This window comes from Vanessa cardui, chromosome 3, assembly GCF_905220365.1.
Source record: "Vanessa cardui chromosome 3, ilVanCard2.1, whole genome shotgun sequence".
Taxonomy (NCBI): Eukaryota; Metazoa; Arthropoda; class Insecta; order Lepidoptera; family Nymphalidae; genus Vanessa; species Vanessa cardui.
In genome coordinates, this window is record NC_061125.1 from 8,138,841 (window position 1) to 8,157,228 (window position 18,388).

Below are 18,388 nucleotides of genomic sequence, written 5' to 3' on the forward strand. Positions count from 1 at the left end.
CGTCAATAACCTGACGCAACAAACAAAAGTTACTGCGAATTAGTCATTAACTTACTATAGTAATATTTATAATAAAAGGTAGTAATCCAAATTGAATACGCAATTGTGTAAGCTTCGAGTACGCGCTATTAGTGTATATAAAATCGGAAATGAAAATAAGATATATTTGAATATTACATCCTGACGGTGTGACTAATGGCGCGGAGGCGGTGACGTCACGGGAAGCGAAGCAACGGAAGCGGGACCGCCATGTTTCCCTTCATTTGCTCCCGCGCAAACTTGATCAGTATTTTGAAATTGGAATCGAATTGAATACCGCAAGCTAACGGATTGCTAATTTGTAATTTACGATCCAATAAAATATTTTCACAGCCGAGATGATATTCTAATCACAGAAAATGCATCAAATTTCTACATTACTTTCGAATTCATAGCATTAATGGGTACTTTTTATACAAATTTAAATTGAAAAATAGATCGGCGCGTTAACTTTAAACAGCTAAATATCATTCATGGTTTCATTAAAAATTTGGTTTTAAAATTAATACATAGAACTCTTATTTTGTTTTAATATGGTCTTCAGGTTAACCGGATTATTTTATCAAACAGTCTTGTGGAATATTGAGCTGTTCTACTGAAATTATTATCCTTAATGCTGCCGCTCTTGTTACAAAATCTATCGTACATACAAGCTACAACATATAGCGTTCTATAGCGATGTGTCGTCAAAGCCCCGCTGTTACCGTTTTGACGAACCATGTCGATCCACTCCAGATCATAAACGAACTGCCTCCAAAAGGAACCCGCTTTTCGATGCAACTTTGATCATATTCGGCAGCATTTTTCAAATATCCATTCTTGTATTATTATTGATTTTTTTTTCATGATTAAATGGCCAGTCTTCACTTTTTAATTCATGTAAGTGTAAAAAGTTTGCATATATGAAAAAAAATTGAAACACTGAAATCTTGTATACTGCAAGCAAAAATGTTTAGATATTAAGTTTTGAAATCGAAACGCCCTGTTAATGTTTACATATATATTTATAATTCACCCTATAAATATCAAAGGTCACATTTGTAAATAAGTAACATTTATGTAGAAATTGAAAAGTGCTCTCTTTTATTTCAGCTTCACTAAATTAGTCCATTAACTTTAATTCACGATGAAATAAATTTCACCGAAAAGAGATTAAGGCAAGCCAAAACGCATACTTCAATTTCCGAGATGGAAGCGAACAAATACGACAGCCAGGCATTAACATCAGAGCGTCGCCCTCGGACCCCCTGCAAACGGATGGGATGTTTCCGCTCCGAAAATATAAGGACGCAAATAGCCACTGAGTACGAAGGGCATTAGATAAGCATGATTCATAGCAGGGAATATTTAGAATGCTTATTGTCAATGTTTGCTTTCACAAGTTTCAGTTTTACTATTTCATCGTCATCACAACCACTCAAGTGCAGTAGTAGTAATACAGTACAGTTCAAACTGTAACTTATTCAAATGGTCTTTTAATAACAGTTTTATTGAGTCGAAGCAAGCTTGAGATATCAATCAATCAATCAGCTCATTTCCGTCCACTGCTGGACATAGGCCTCTCCAATTGCACGCCAATGAGATCGTTCTTGGGCTACTCGCATCCAGCTCCTGCCAGCCGTCTTGCTTAAGTCGTCACTCCACGGTGCCCGAGGACGTCCGACACTTTGCCGAGACGCGGTTTCCACTCTAGCTTGAGATATCGGAATATGAATAAGTAACAACCCGATCCGGCTTCGCACGGGCAACACTGATACTACGGAATGTTTATTTAGGACATCGCATTAAAAACTTCTAAAATTATATACAAAAACCTTTCCTTCGAATCACTCATTGTATTAAAAAAAGCCGCATCAAAATCCGTTGCGTAGTTTTAAAGATATGAACATACAAAGGGATATAGGGAAGAGAGCGACTTTGTTATATTGTATACGTATGTACATATATATTAGACATCCTGAAAACTGAAATTGACACATTTATTTTCAATATGATCAGATAAAACTATCCATAGCACCTACACACATACAAATGTGTATTAAAAAATCACAGTAAAAAATTTTGACATAAAATCATAAATCCATCATCGTTTAAACTTAAATAAGGGGTTCGAGCACGTGACAAGCACGTGGCGTTTTTTATCTCAGTGGTAAGATGTACCCTAATTGATAGCATGTGTGTAATGACTTTAAGTTCAGTATACTCCCAATCTAACGTAAGCTGTCAATTTTATATACGTACGCTTACGGATGCAGGTGACTCGAAGAACAAAGCATTTTATAACTTTTTAACCGCTTTGATTTTATTTTGAAGAAAGACTGGAAATAATTCGTTTCGTTACATACCGTATGCCAAAAGTATTGGAATAGGGTGGTATTAATGTAGACCTTCTCTAAATCTTTTCTTCAAAGGCCTGACTGAGACCAGCAGTGGGACATAATCTATCACTTAACTTTAAATCACATTAGAAAACTTTGTAAAGAGTCTACTACTCTAAGTTTAAGTGTTCCTCTAGAGTAAAAGTGCTTCAAATGTTAACACTACATTTACAAAATTCTTTGCAATTTACATTTAACAGATAATATAAAAGTGAGATTGTTTCTCACGATACAATAAATTACGAAAATATTAATTTTACAACTAGTGAAGACTTTCACAATCAGCATTATTTAAAGATACCTAATCATATAACGTCGGCAGCGCAATTAAATAAATAATGTACGTTAAATATCAGGCAATTAAAAGTCAGTTAAAATATATAAAATAACTTATATTATTACTACTACAGATATATCTTTGTAAGTTTTTCCAGACACAAAACAATGTGTATGACTCATTGTTGGCAAAGTTCTTGCAAAAGATTTCGAATCGTCGACAACTGACGGTTCTGCAGTAAGTCGCATGCCAATACAAAATTGATTCTTATTTCGTGTTCATAAGTTATGAATTTATTATTAAATTAAGAATCTGATGATTTTGAAGTGAATTTAAGATAAAATAATTAGATACGTATATTGTAGTAAGTAGGTATATCTGGAAAGTCAAAACAAAAACTATATTTATGTTTAACGTATAAACAATTATATTGACACATTACTTGAGTAAATATTATACAAACTATTATCGTTTCTATGATTTTTATAACAAGATATTTAAATAAATAATTACGTATCAATTGCTATCACCACACGTAATAGTATCCATAATCCAGAAAGTTCCCACCCAATAATCCTTTGTAACAAAGGAGTTTGACAGATGGGAATTGTTACGTATTGTTGATTTTTTGTGCCTATTTCACGGAACTTCTTTTTAGATATTGTCTATAAATAATTTCAGCAAGAAATTCCTCAAATAAAGTATATTATAATATAGTCCTTACATCTCAATGAACATAGGCTTATTATAGTGTAGTGCACAAGTTTGTGTGAATACACAGATGTAATCGCTATTCCCTAAATCTCATAATCCGATAGAATGGCTAATCTGACACGACCGTTGAAGTTTAATCGCAGGACCGACGGTTTTACGTGCTTTCCAAGGCATACGACCAACTTACAGACTCCAAAATTACTAACACTTTTTCGACTGGGTTTGAACTCAAATTTCTCGCTACACGACCTTTTCTATCTGCTAAACTACTAAATAATAGAAAATACTCGAAATATTATGTATGGATCTGAAATGTATCTTATTAGTGCAACGCTTGTTATACATTTTTAGCCTCCTTGAAAAAATAAGGACATATACGTGGATTATGTTTTCGATTTTGTCGAATATTTTTTATTGAATAGGGTAGTGTAAGAATGCTTTGCTGTGATCCCATTCCAAATTGAACTTTTGTTCAGTAACAGTAACAGGGTTTCACTCTTATATTCAATAACATGTTTAAAAATATGTATATATAATTATAGGTTATATTGGAGTCGAGATGGCCTAGTGGTTAGAACGCGTGCATCTCAACCGATGATTGCGGGTTCAAACCCAGGCAAGCACCGCTGATTCATGTGCTTAATTTGTCTTTATAATTCATCTCGTGCTCAGCGGTGAAGGAAAACATCGTGAGGAAACCTGCATGTGACAAATTTCATAGAAATTCTGCCACATGTGTATTCCACCAACCCGCATTGGAACAGCGTGGTGGAATATGTTCCAAACCTTCTCCTCAGAGAGAGAGGAGGCCTTTAGCCCAGCAGTGGGAATTTACAGGCTGTTGTTGTTGTTGTTTGTTGTAGGTTATATTTAATTATGTAGATGGTTACATTTTTGTACATTACTTTGATGACGTTTGTTAAGTAAAAAGAAGACAAAAGCGTTCATAGGAATCCATTTGAATTGCTCAATTGTACAGAAAAATGTAACACGCAAAATCAAAAAACGATTAGATACGGAACCATCACAAATATACGTTGAAGCTTCAAAATGAAATTCCCCTTTTTCCATTGAGAACAGAAGTTGATTTTCCGCTCGAATAAATGTTGATTTTTAATGTTATTTGTTGGGCACAGCCGAGAAAATTATGCGAAGGAAGCGTCGAGCGTGATTGAGAGACTGCCAACGGCATTACTATAAGGAATCGATTTCGACGCCCCTACCAAGAATCCGATTATATCAGTAAAAGCCGAAAGCCCCTCAGTGTGGTTTAAATGTGATTTTTTCAGTTACGTCGAAAGCGAATGGGAAAATAAGTTACCTGATAGTAAATATTCGAGCCCATAAATATTGACATAATGTAAGTTGTATAAACCATTCTTTACGCCACAATTGCGCAGTCAGACTTGGATAGAAGTAATATGTCCCATGTGGCTGTAATTATTGGAGCAATCATACTTCTAACTGGAACACGACCGAGCAAGACAAAGTACTGATATATGGTTGCAGAATATATGAGTGTTAAATTAAACATAAGATAAGAAAAACTTGGTTATAAAACAAAATCAATGTATTAAATACAATTAATCAAATATTCCACAGTATCTCAAAACGAAATTAATATCACAACTATGATATTAATTTCGTTTTAAGAAACGAAATTATCTGTTTTTTTTTTAATATGTTTGATTTTTATCATAAAATAAATCATGATTAAAAAGGGCAAACGATTGACTGCCTTTGATTTCGCAATATTATAGTTTTATTTTTTATTTGCTTGTATAAATACGATCAGAAATCACATATGTTCAAGGAATGAACAAAAACTTTTTCTTAATTTTTTGTCCAATAAGATTATAATCAGTATTTTACAGTAATTATTTACAAATTGTATAATTCAACTTGGACAATTTGTATGTTACAGTAAGCTGCTTCAAGTGAAAGTTCTGTGTTACGTCGTGGTTTGTAACACTTGTACATTAATTCATCTTAGACGACCACTAGCAAAAATACACTTTCTTTTCAATCTATTTGTTAAAATCTAATATTTGGCCTAAAGTCTCTCTTACAGTTAGAGTCTGCAAGTCAGAATCTAAGTTCAATGGGATTTTTTATATTTATTCCATGCATTTGAAATACCTTACTAATTAGGAATAAACACTAGGAATTAGTAATTACCTCCATTAATAAAACAATTCAGTTTTAAAATCACCTTAAAGTTTTCATTTGTGTTTCAAAACAACGTAAGTAACTCTGCATGTGTTCGATGCAATTGTGTTAGGTGTATATCCATTAACTCATATAGAAGTATTGTGACATATACTACAAATCTATGCCAAGAGAAAAGGCATTCAAAATAAAATCAACCTTACCTTATTTATTATTCAACATTTTACATAGTTAAATTTAATATGATACAACCATTGGCGTGAAAAGTGCATTTGCCCAAATGCGGGATATTCTCCTTTACCTGTTTTCAAATTCTTATTTTTCACGTTTAGTCTTGCACGTTATTTTTCGATACTACAAACATTTTAATTTTTTTTATTTTACAATTTCGAGTTGAAATAGTACGAGCAACATCGGAAGATGGGTATTATCGTCAAATAATTTCCTATTACCAGCACACACTAAGCCATCTCTCCCATTTTCCAAAACAAACACTTCCACGCTGTGACTTCAGCGTTTTTGCGCTTTCAGGAAGTACTTTTAAGCCCCAAATCGTTTCAATACAAAAGTTTTGTTTCAAAATTACAAATCAGTAATATTTGCGATCGCATTTATTGATTTATTCTTCTTCTTTATATATTTACAAATACATATATATGTACGTATTTTAATCACGACAATAATTTAAATTAATTATTTATTAAAGGTGATTCAATTGACTATTGAATAGTCTTTCTTGATTACTTTGATATGTTTTTTTAATTTATTTAGGAAAACTTAGACTTCCAATATTATATAAGGATTCAATATTACTATTGCGTCAAAATAGACAAAAAATAATGGTCCCTTAACCATAAGTATCATATCATATTGTGTAATGTTAGATAAATGACAAATCTAAAATCCCACTTTTACAAAGTTTTTCATTTCTTGAATAAAAAAAACGTTAGTGGATGGGCAAATGCCCCCCTGGTGGTAAGCCCATCATCACATCATCAGTTACATCTCTAATAGACCTTGAGACTATTTTATTTGACACACATTTGACTAACTAATTATAATATTGTATAAATAAATTTTGATATAATTAAAGCTATCGGCGTATAACAATACCCATATATAAAATATTAATATCCGGTTAATATATTGAAAGAAATATTCGTTTTGTCGTTAAAGTATTGTCTATTTAATTCAAAACTAAATACAAAAAAGGAAATAAGCTGCCCAAAAATTAATTCTCATAATATTTAACTGAACGTTTAAATACAAATCATACGTATTGCTTATAGCGAACTATAATTTTGTTTTCCTCGAAATATCAGCGGAAACCGTTTAAAAGTATCGACTAAATTGATTTATAAGGTAATTATACGCTCCGAAGCGCGGCATTTCTAGTAGCGTTCGATAACTGCCGTCACCGATAGGTTACCTTAAATAACCTAAATGGGGTTTAATTTTAACAGATACTAGTTATATGGAGAATCGGGAACGTTTGCTTTAATTAATAATCAGAAACACAACATAACTTCCTCTACAGCCTTATACAACATTTATAGAATGTATTTTGTGTAAGGCTGTCTGTAGGGAAAGACAGACATCACCTAATGTATAATGAACATACAAAGAAACAACATCCCATACATTGATTTTATATTCTGATCTCAATGTAAGTAGCTAAAGCACTCGTGTTATGGAAAATCAGGAGTAACGACGGTACCACAAACACCCGGACCCAAGACAACATAGAAAACTAATGATAATCTATATCGACTCGGCCGGAAATCGAACCCGGGACCTCGGAGTGGCGTACCTATGAAAACCGGGGTACACACCACTCGACCATGTAGGTCGTCAAAAAGTACATGCTTGATTATATTATTATTTATTGATTTAATAAATTTGGAACTAATATAAACTGTTTAAATTCTAGCCCCGCATTGAAATGTTTATACGGTTATATGATTTCTACTATTTGTTTATTCATATTCAATTGCATGTGGAGCTATACAAATAAATTAATTAGACCTTAGTCAACAGTACAAAATAAACGAATTCGTCATTTAATAACATATACGCATTATTTCTAACAATAATCATCAAATCTTTTTTAAATATAAACGTCAAATATCAATTCTAAACTTCATCGAAATAACGTTAATTTAAACATAATAAAAATAATTCTATAAACTTGCTGACCTAAAAAGGGTATAATAATAACAGCTTAAAATTAAATTAAATTTCCTGCCCTATGATAATCATCTTCTGCCATAGCTGGTAATGCTTTGTACCAACTTATAGATTGGACGCTTTAAGTTGTAACAAAGAAATATGAGAGCAAATATTATTACTAAAATAACGGATATTTTCAATTGTACAACATTTACATGTTATATTAAGATATAGAGGATAAATATTTTAATGAGCCAATTTACCTGTATGCCTATATACCTCTATATTATCTATAATTAACTTCATCAACAACAGTATTTTTAAAGAATATTTTAGATTACAAACAACACTCATACTTCCAACAACTTCACAAATATGATACAATCCTATATATATTTAATAAAATGATCATTGAAAATAAGAAAATATAATTATAACAATTATTTTAATATGACTGTAACAAATAAAAATAAATAAATTCGTAAAAAAAATTACCGAAGATATTAAAATGAATTTATTCTCATAGCTACACATAAATGTTCATCAAACATCTGCTTACAATATAATTAGTTCTCGACTAGTAATTTCCAAGAAATCTTATAATTATAAACTTCAGGCAGTCGGCAGAGGACAGGCTGAATAGGGTCCGGAATGCGCTGAAATCTTGTGTGTTTGGAGTTCCAAGAATTCTGTACATGCGTTAACCGAGGCATGTTGAATATTTGCATTCCTTTACGAAATTTAAAGCAATAAGAGCCGATCCTTTTTAGGTGGAATGGTAGATCTTGAGAAATGTCAAGTTGTAGGTTAGGCATTCCAGACGTTTATCGTACTCGTATGTTTTCTTTCAAACAATTATACGTTAGTTTCAGAATGTAATGAGATAATATTCCATTGACAAAAGGCTTTTTCTTAAACGAATATACCTAATATAATATAACTAATCTATGATGTGTTTAGACAATGCTTGAATTCAAGCCAAGCTGTGGTGGCTCAGGTGTATCATCAGGTGTATCATAAGCTGTGATGTGTTTAGATAATGCTTGAATGTAAGCCATGCTGTGGTGGCTCAGGTGTATCGTCAGATTGCGAATTCAACTCAAGCGACAAAACAAGGGTTTCAATAAAAATAATTAAATTTAATAATTTAAGTTAATTGTGCTTAATTTGTCTTTATAATTCATCTCGAGCTCAGCGGTGAAGGAAAACATCGTGAGGAAACCTGCATGTGACAAATTTCATAGAAATTCTGCCACATGTGTATTCCACCAACCCGCATTGGAACAGCGTGGTGGAATATGTTCCAAACCTTCTCCTCCAAGGGAGAGGAGGCCTTTAGCCCAGCAGTGGGAATTTACAGGCTGTTGTTGTTGTTGTTGTTGTGTATGTATCATCGAATACTTGTACCTCTTAATATATTTGTGATAATTACAATAATTGATTAACAAATGTACTTGTAAAATCAATACAACATGTGGGAAATTTTCTATCGGGTCTTGAGCTCTTTGCATTCTCCAAGTTATAATACCTACAAATGATTATATTATACTGCTCTATAAACTATCATAATGTCAAGATTACGTCAACCGGGTAAGTTATGTCTGCGTGAAACCGAAAAACAAACCGACGAAACTTCTTATAACAATAATAATATATATAAACCATGTGAACATACTTTCTTGTGATACATAGTAGCATTAGCCGGAAATAGAACAGAATGTTATGAAAAATATTGCTGAGTTCAGTTTTACGTAAAACGTAACGAAATTTTGATTTATCTGGCGCCGCTAAAAGCTTGGAAACGACTAAGCTGAAAGATGGAGAGCGTGTGTATTAAGATTAACTGCTACTATGAAAAATTTACAAATAAAAATCGTAATAACTTTATTTAACAACGCTTTACATATTTTATGAAATTATATATAAATTGAATTGATCTTGATGATTTGTTTTGCCTTAATTGTTGAATGAAACACATAGATGACAAGGTATTACGAGCTTTGTTATTTTTAAATATATTTTAGAGTTTTGTATTTTTTTTTATATACAGTTCTAAGCAATTTATTATTTTCATTAACTAAGTCAATGAAGGAATGATAGCATTAATTACATTTCGTACAATCGTAATCACCAAATATTTCTCAAATTAATAAAAAAATCATATGCAAAAAAAATCTAGCTATTAAATTAGTAGTCACCAATTCTCAAATCTTGGTATCTTACACTCTTCCTACGTAAACTGACATTTCATTAAGATTTCCAGCTCTTCCCGAGTGCTACTTTATTATTCATTGCAACCTCTATCTGCCCGACTATGTTGAGAGATATTACGATATTTGTTTTACGGGCTTAAAAGATTTTGTTTACGCTTTGTTCTAAAAAGTTCGAAATTTAAATCTATAAAAAAAATTACCGTTGAGTTGAAGTGTCAAAACATACAACGCACTACTTCGCATAGGTTTAGACATGCGTACTATAAACATACTTTATTGTACACCAATAAAACTAACAATAACAGACAAGGAAGATTTATAAAAGGTGATCTTATCGTGAATACAACAGCATTTTCTAGGCAACCTTATTAGCTTATAAGTTAATAAAAATACTTAATACAAGTTACGTCAGCATTTAAAATAAAATAGAAGTTTCAACATATATGTAAAGCTATAATGAAATTGATGTTTTAACCGCTGTTCCTAAATAATAGTCAGTTGTGAAATTGTAAAAATCATCCATTGAGTTATAATTTGGGACACAAAAGTTTGTTTAGAAGTTTTAATTTTTGGAACAAGAAATATTTGTAACGGACCTCGTATCAGCGTTTTAATCGAATAAAAAATTAATCCTCTAGGCGGGGTAAATATAAGATGAATGCTGGGACGGGAAAGCGTTATTTTATTAGTAATAAAAGTGGAAGCTCTCAGGCTTTTTAGTCTATTTGCTCGCACGTAACTGACTCATCTCCGTGACTATAGAGTAAGCTAAAGAAAGTTTAGCCAAATAAGGTTTCTTACACTTTTTATTTTGAGAAAAATCTGATAGTTCCGAAAATGTCTCCCATTGAATATACCATACATATGATATGATATCTGAGCTATAAATGGTCAATGGAAATATCAAATGAAAGACTCCCCGTCCAGACCCGAAATCCGATTTCATTTGAAAATTACATTGCCATAGACATACTCGGCACATCATTGGCATGGATGAAATATTTTTGGTGCATTTATGACAAATTATAAGCCGGTGGTATCTTTACTGCATATGGTTTTTAATTTGAATATTCCGCTACCAATTCATATCAGACTAGTTTCCGCCCTTTGCTCACCCACATGTGAGTCTCGGGCGGTTAAGATTGAGATAGATTCTATTGGGGTAAGAGTGATAAAAGTGCTATTTCAGTGTATAGTCTATCTATGTATGTACCAAATTACGTTGTTCAGATGTTCTAGTGTGATTTAGTATCATTCAAACAATCACATTTATATTATTAGTAAGATAGTGTTTGTAAAAGAATAAAACATTTGATTAGATTATTGGGTAAAATACTGCAAAATACAGTTCATGTAATATAACAGTAAATTTAAAAATCTTAAATAAAAAATAAATAATTTATCAAAAAAATCTTAATCCTTATACTATATAATAATAAATAAAAGATAGAATCTTGCTATTTATTAAGCCCGTCTCAAAATTAATACCAAGGCGAGACTTAGCCACGCAGCTGTGATTTGTGGGGAATATTACGGAGGATTTAATTTAATAACGGCTTGACTCTGATATGCCTACAGTATAACAGTTCCAGTACAGTATTTGATTGTTCAGTAACAGCCTGTGAGCGTCCCACTGCAGGCCTCACGCCTAGTTTTTTTTATGGTATGGGTTGGCGGACGAGCATATGGGCCACTTCATCAAGTGGCCCATATGCTTAGGCGATGGTGACCACTTACCATCGTAAGTGGTCAGAATCGCCCATAGACAATGACGCTGTAAGAAATATTAACTATTCCTTACATCGTCAATGTGCCACCAACCTTGGGAACTAAGATGTTATGTCCCTTGTGCCTGTAGTTACACTGGCTCACTCGCCCTTCAGACCGGAACACAACAATACTGAGTACTGTTATTTGGCGGTAGAATAACTGATGAGTGGGTGTTACCTACCCGGACGGGCTTGCACAAAGCCCTACCACCAAGTAAAGTCCGTTTTTTAACGAATATCTTGTAACCAATTCGACCACGCTCCAATGATGATAGGAGGATACACAATATATTATTCAACTAACTTATTTACGCTCTTTTTCGATGATGGCTATGAAAATCAGTATTGCTTGCCGGACTTAAACCCACAAGCTCCAGTTCAATATCATTTGGTCTGCCCATCGTCGTGGGTTCTTCCTGCTTGGCCATAGGTCAAGACGGGTAAGGGCCTCGAGGTATACCTCCTTTCTCTTGTCCTTAAGGGTAGCCGCAGTTACCGTGTAATTGAATTTTGGTCCAGTGAATAAGGGTCTAATTGACTTGACCATTAGATAATGAACGTGTAATGGATCATAGATTCTCATCATCATAGACTCAAAAAGCAATTGAAATTTTGAATGGTTTAATACTACAATCTCATGATACTTTCGAAGTATAGGATTAACAGTTCGAACAAATATCCGAAATCGTCAGTCACACTTTATTCGGTGTCCATAATGTCTACCGTAATGTACAAACTCAGTTTCTGTTATAACAAATTCTGTAGTATATTTAGTATCAGTATTGCACTCGTGGAAAGCCGGGGATAATCGCTAGCCGAATATAAAAACAATTATTACCCACTACCTTTTTAAGCAACAATTCGTAAAAAGGTAATACTAACAGTTATTTTTAAACTTTGTGAGTTCCATATATCTATACATATATTCATGCTAATTTCAACCGATTTTACTTAGTCTATTTCATTTATTAATTTGCAATGAGAAAATTAATCCGCGCCTTCACGTTCGCACTTTACATTGTTGAGTGTTTCCTACACAAAAAATCAAAGATATACGAAAACCAGAAGTGACAACACATAAGTTTATTGGATTTAGCCTCATATAATTAATCATAGTTTTCAAAAATATACGAAAATCTGTTTTTATACCAAATGAGTTTTAAACAGATTCACAATGATACCAATGCATGCATGCATGTTCTATGATGATGGTAACCATAGTTTTTCCTAAACATTTCTAATATTACAAAAAATATATAATTAATATTATATACTTTTTATAACTACTATATAAAAACAACATTGAAAAGATACTTTACTGGAGTAGGCCCTTGCGAACACTTACGAATCGTCGTTTTACAAGATTATATTAAATGTAAAAGCTGTATCTGAATGTAGGTTTATCCGAGAAGAACCTCATTAGTCTTTTCCACTAATTAAATTACATAAGTAGATATTTTATTTTATAAATATTAACTATGATTTGTAGTAACATTGTATTAACCTTAGGCTCGTCAAATACTGTCACAATAACTTGATAATCATCATCACCATTACATAGTATAAAACAAAGTCGCTTTTCGCTGTCCGTCCCTATGTATGCTTAGATCTTTAAATTTACGCAACGGATTTTGATGTGGTTATATTAATAGATAGAGTAATTCGAGAGGAACGTTTTTGTATTATACATGGACAATATAGTAAAGAAAAATATTTAGTAACCAGAATTGCACCCGTGCGAAACCGGGGCGAGTTGCTAGTATTTACTAATTTGCATATAATGATATGTACTTATTTAAAAGTTCACAATTGATTTAATGTTTGCATTAAATCAGTTATGATTATCAGAATTTGGAAGCCCGCATTCGTATATTGACGCATCTATTGACAATCAAAGATTTAAATAATACCTTGGGAACTAAGATGTCAAGTCCCTTGTGCCTGTAGTTACACTGGCTCACTCACCCTTCAAACCGGAACACAACAATACTGAATACTGTTATTTAGCGGTAGAATAACTGAGTGGGTGGTACCTACACAAACGGGCTTGCACAAAGCCCTACCACCAAGAGATACTGTTCAGATAACTGGTGAACTCTTGCAATCTTGAACATAAACAGGCTTTGGATGATACATATGTACATTAGATCGATGGGTTGAAACGTATATCATAACTATAACGATCATTAGTAGATATTCGTGGTAACGAAAACTGACAGCTCATTAATCACAGATATAACACTCGGTCTGAAACATTCGTATGGCCATTTCAAATATTCTTGCAGAAGCAAGAATATTTCAAATAGCCAAATGAACGGCGGGTCTAATTGTAGGTAGATATGTTTAATATTATAAATCAGATGCGTTGTGGTTTTGTCCAAACTAAGACTTATCAGATACTCGCAGAAACCCATTATAAATAAGCACTTATTAATATTATAATTTTCTTAGTTGTAATAAGAAATAATAAAGCGCTAATGGATATGTAAATTCAAAAAACATTTGTAAACATGCATATTGTATCTCAAATGTCTACATGGTGTGCATATAATCGATATTTCTCTATATCGATCATTTTAAAATAGGTTTTTTCGTCATTTAACACAATTAAGTCGCCTCTAAATTATCTATATCCTCAGATCAACTCGGCGAAATTTATCGTCAAAACTTGGTGTAATTTATGTTCGACAATAAGTCAGGGCGTTACCCCAAAAGTTTTCGGAGCTTACTTCATTATTTGGTTTGCTTATATTTAATTTATAGGAATTCCGAATCAGCCAACTCACTTTACCTGAAAGGGTTATTTACAGTATAGCCGCTTTTAGTTCATTGTTCCTATTTTATTACCTAGCCATTATATATCATCCAAATAGCGAATACTATATTATGTTATCTTTCTGTAAGTAATGACACATTTATTTATATGAATGATCTTAATTATTAATGCATAATTTTTAATTTTCTCCCTCTAAAATGAAAGGATATATTATTAAAGTTACTTAATACGGGGGGATTTACATTATCTACGATTTTTTTTGTTCACGAGAAGATCCCGTATTAAATAACTGCAATAATAAAATAATCATATTAATATGAAATCTTATATAAGATTATGTTGAATGTTTAAGGGGTTTTTGGTACTTACAGCAAAAGTCAACATATACGGAAAAATATACAAATCAAACGTGTTATCGTATAACAAGCGATGGCATGTTTTCCTGGAAAAATAAAATATCTCTCTTCAATAGTAAATAAACATACACAAAAACTGGCTAAATCTGGATATTTTTTTCTGCTATTTCAATGCATACGGTGCATCAAAATATGAGTGTGGTAACGTTGAATTTACGATTAAGGCGCGTGGAATTTGAATCACCTAAATCTAGACATTCAAAATTGAGTGTAATTGTAGTTCATAGCTTTGAATTCGGAGCGCCCGCACCATATGGACGCGCTTTGATCATTGCAACGTAACACATCTATCTCAAACAACGAACACACAAATATTCCATCATTGGAAGACGGTACACTCTATTTATATGATATTTATATTCAATGATATAAAGTAATACTTAGCAGACTTAAATAACGTTTATTTAAGTTGTTTTTAAGTTATTAAAAAAATATGTGCGTACACTTTTTCTATTGATTCTATAAATTGATATAATAAAAACGCTTAGCTAAAAAACTAGAAAGGTCGCTAAAATATTGTTATGTTTATTGACTGTAATTCAATTATAAAAATAACAAACAAATAAGTTTTACTTACATTAAAGCAACAGTTAAATGTAAAAACTAATTTTTTTCTATTATTAATAATTGTACTGAATTACAGGTGGGTATTGCATGTATAGTCCTCTGAAATCTGAATACGGAAACGCTTCCTACATTTTCTTGGCATTTAAATATCTTCTCAGTTGGTAGAACTTACTAAACAGACCTTTACACTCGTAGAAACTTTAACAACATATGAAATATTTTCACAGCAGACATTTGGACAGAGATTTATTAGCTTCCGGGACAAGATTCGTTTTGAAGACCAGCATTGCAAATATAAAAATTTAAGGAATGTTAAATTTAAATATAAATAAATGTGAATAAAATTTTAAATACAGACTTACATCAAGTACGCTTTAAAAATTATACTGCAAGTAATGCAGCCAGCAACGAACGCGCAGTTTAGATGAATAACATCCAGGTCGAGATTCCCACAGGGCTGTCGGCTCTGGTTACAACGTTTGCAACTTTTCAATATGAATTTTAAAAATTGATTATTTCATACAAGCGTAAACACCTACTGATTCTATAATGCATTTTAAAGATAAAATAGACTGCACTAGCAGAGAAGTACCACCAATTACCACACTATAGTACAGGAAGGGCGACATTAATTGCTAATTTGCTGTCAATTGTTAAACCTATGCTGTTTACATAAATAAATTAAACTCCAAACGAAATGGAATAATTCCGCACACTACAATTGGTAATTAATCAAATACCCCTTCATTATGTCATACCCACACATCGAAAGGATTGGATCAATGAGTGTAATTATTCTTTAGACTGCTTTGACGTCAGAACACAGCAGTACGTCATTCAGTTCGCTTTGATCACCACAGCGAGGAACAATCGTCGACTCTGAATGATTTTCCCAATTGAAAAGGAAATTAGAAAATATATGCAGTAAACAAAAATCACTTCAATTGATTTTTGTTTAACGCCGAACTTCATTGTTACATCAACATAATACTGGAATACACACATACAATACTATCGTTTTGAATTTTTTGTCATTTTGTACAATTTAAATGTTTTCTAGTGTTTTACAACAGCGTTGTATTACTCATAATGCTTCACGATAGGTACCATTTTATAAAACACAAAATATGATAATTTTGTTTCGTAGACATATCAGATGCTTATAATACCTATATAAACTTTTAAGTATCAATATTCCTTTAAATTGATGATAGGCTACTTCTTGTCTTTATCATATTTAACATTCTTCTTTTTATATTCTGTGTTTGCAAGTGAACTCCAAAGAGGTTAGGCTGATTTCGATATTTTTTTGTTTGTATCTGTAATCCGATTTGGAGTTAATACGAGGAACGGGTAGCTGGTATAATATAAAATTAAATTCCTTGTCAATTAGGCAGTTCAGGTATTACAACAACAACAACAACAGCCTGTAGATTCCCACTGCTGGGCTAAAGGCCTCGTCTCCCTTTGAGGAGAAGGTTTGGAACATATTCAGGTATTACAGGTATAACTTAATTCTTATCACCACCCACTTATTAGTTACTCTACCACGAAACAGCATAACCTATCATTGTTCTTTTGGAATGAGCCAGTGTAATTACAGGGTTAGTGGTACATTGGCTATATAAGGATATGGTTAATATGTATTTCTCACCACTTACCATAAGGTGACTTATTTGCCAGTCATCTAAAATGTTTTAAATAAACAATATACCCGATACTTGTATTAATCAATTTAGATTTACACACGAGATCAAATGAATAGATAAAATCTTTGATCGATTTTCAATTAATTACAAATCAGTTTTAAATGTATAACATAATGATTTCAATCAGAAATGATTTTTGGAATACAATTCGAGATGGCTTTTGATAAGCCGATTTTCCGTTATTGTTCTAAAGCCGAACGCTTAGATCTCAAACACAAAGCACCATGTCTCAATCCTTCCTTTGTTAATCAAGCGCCTTAATATTCGCATTATCGAAATCAAATGAAATTAACAAATATATTATATACAAATACTTTCAATGAGTAATTAAAAACTTTTATAATTTATTATTTAAAAAAATGTCATAAAACACAAAATCTATACTATGCAGTTAATTTTGTTCACAATATATATTGGTTATAATTATAAAAACAGCCTATAAATATCCCACTGCTGGGCTAAGGCCTCCTTTCCCTTTGAGGAGAAGGCTTGGAACATATTCTACCCCGCTGTTCCAATGCTGGTTGGCGGAATACACATGTGGCAGAATTTCTATAAAATTAGACACATGCAGGTTTCCTCACGATGTTTTCCTTTAACGCTGAGCACGAGATGAATAATAAATTCAAATTAAACACGTCATATATATTCAGTGGTCTGAGTTTGAACCCAAACAAGATGCACGCGTTCTAACCACTGAACCATATCGGCTAAGAACATTAGTGGCAGTGGAAATGAACACGAAATAACTCCTGAAGTGTTATTCTGTAACTATTTTTATTTACACCAAAAATTTTCAAAATATATTTTTGATGGTGATGGTGATAACACAGATTTAAATGTATGATATGATCAAAATATGTTTCGAATACAGCGTATATCCAACTCGAATGATAAAAACAAATAATTTCCGATATCAATGTCAGATATTTCTGATACAGCCTCACGTTTCGAAGCCGAGGAAATAAATTCAACAGGAAACGAACCGCGGAGTTTTGAAAACTAACACTAGCCACAATTTAAAGCTGAAACTTTCAGCGAATACCCCTGGTAATTGTCGCATGCATACGATTTTATATTTTTATGCTTGTCGAATTTTTAGTAGCAATTTCATGTCCAACTTTTACCGTCTATGTATTGATGCAATGCAGATATTTCCTATCGAATTCTTTTTACTGGAAATCTGTCCATG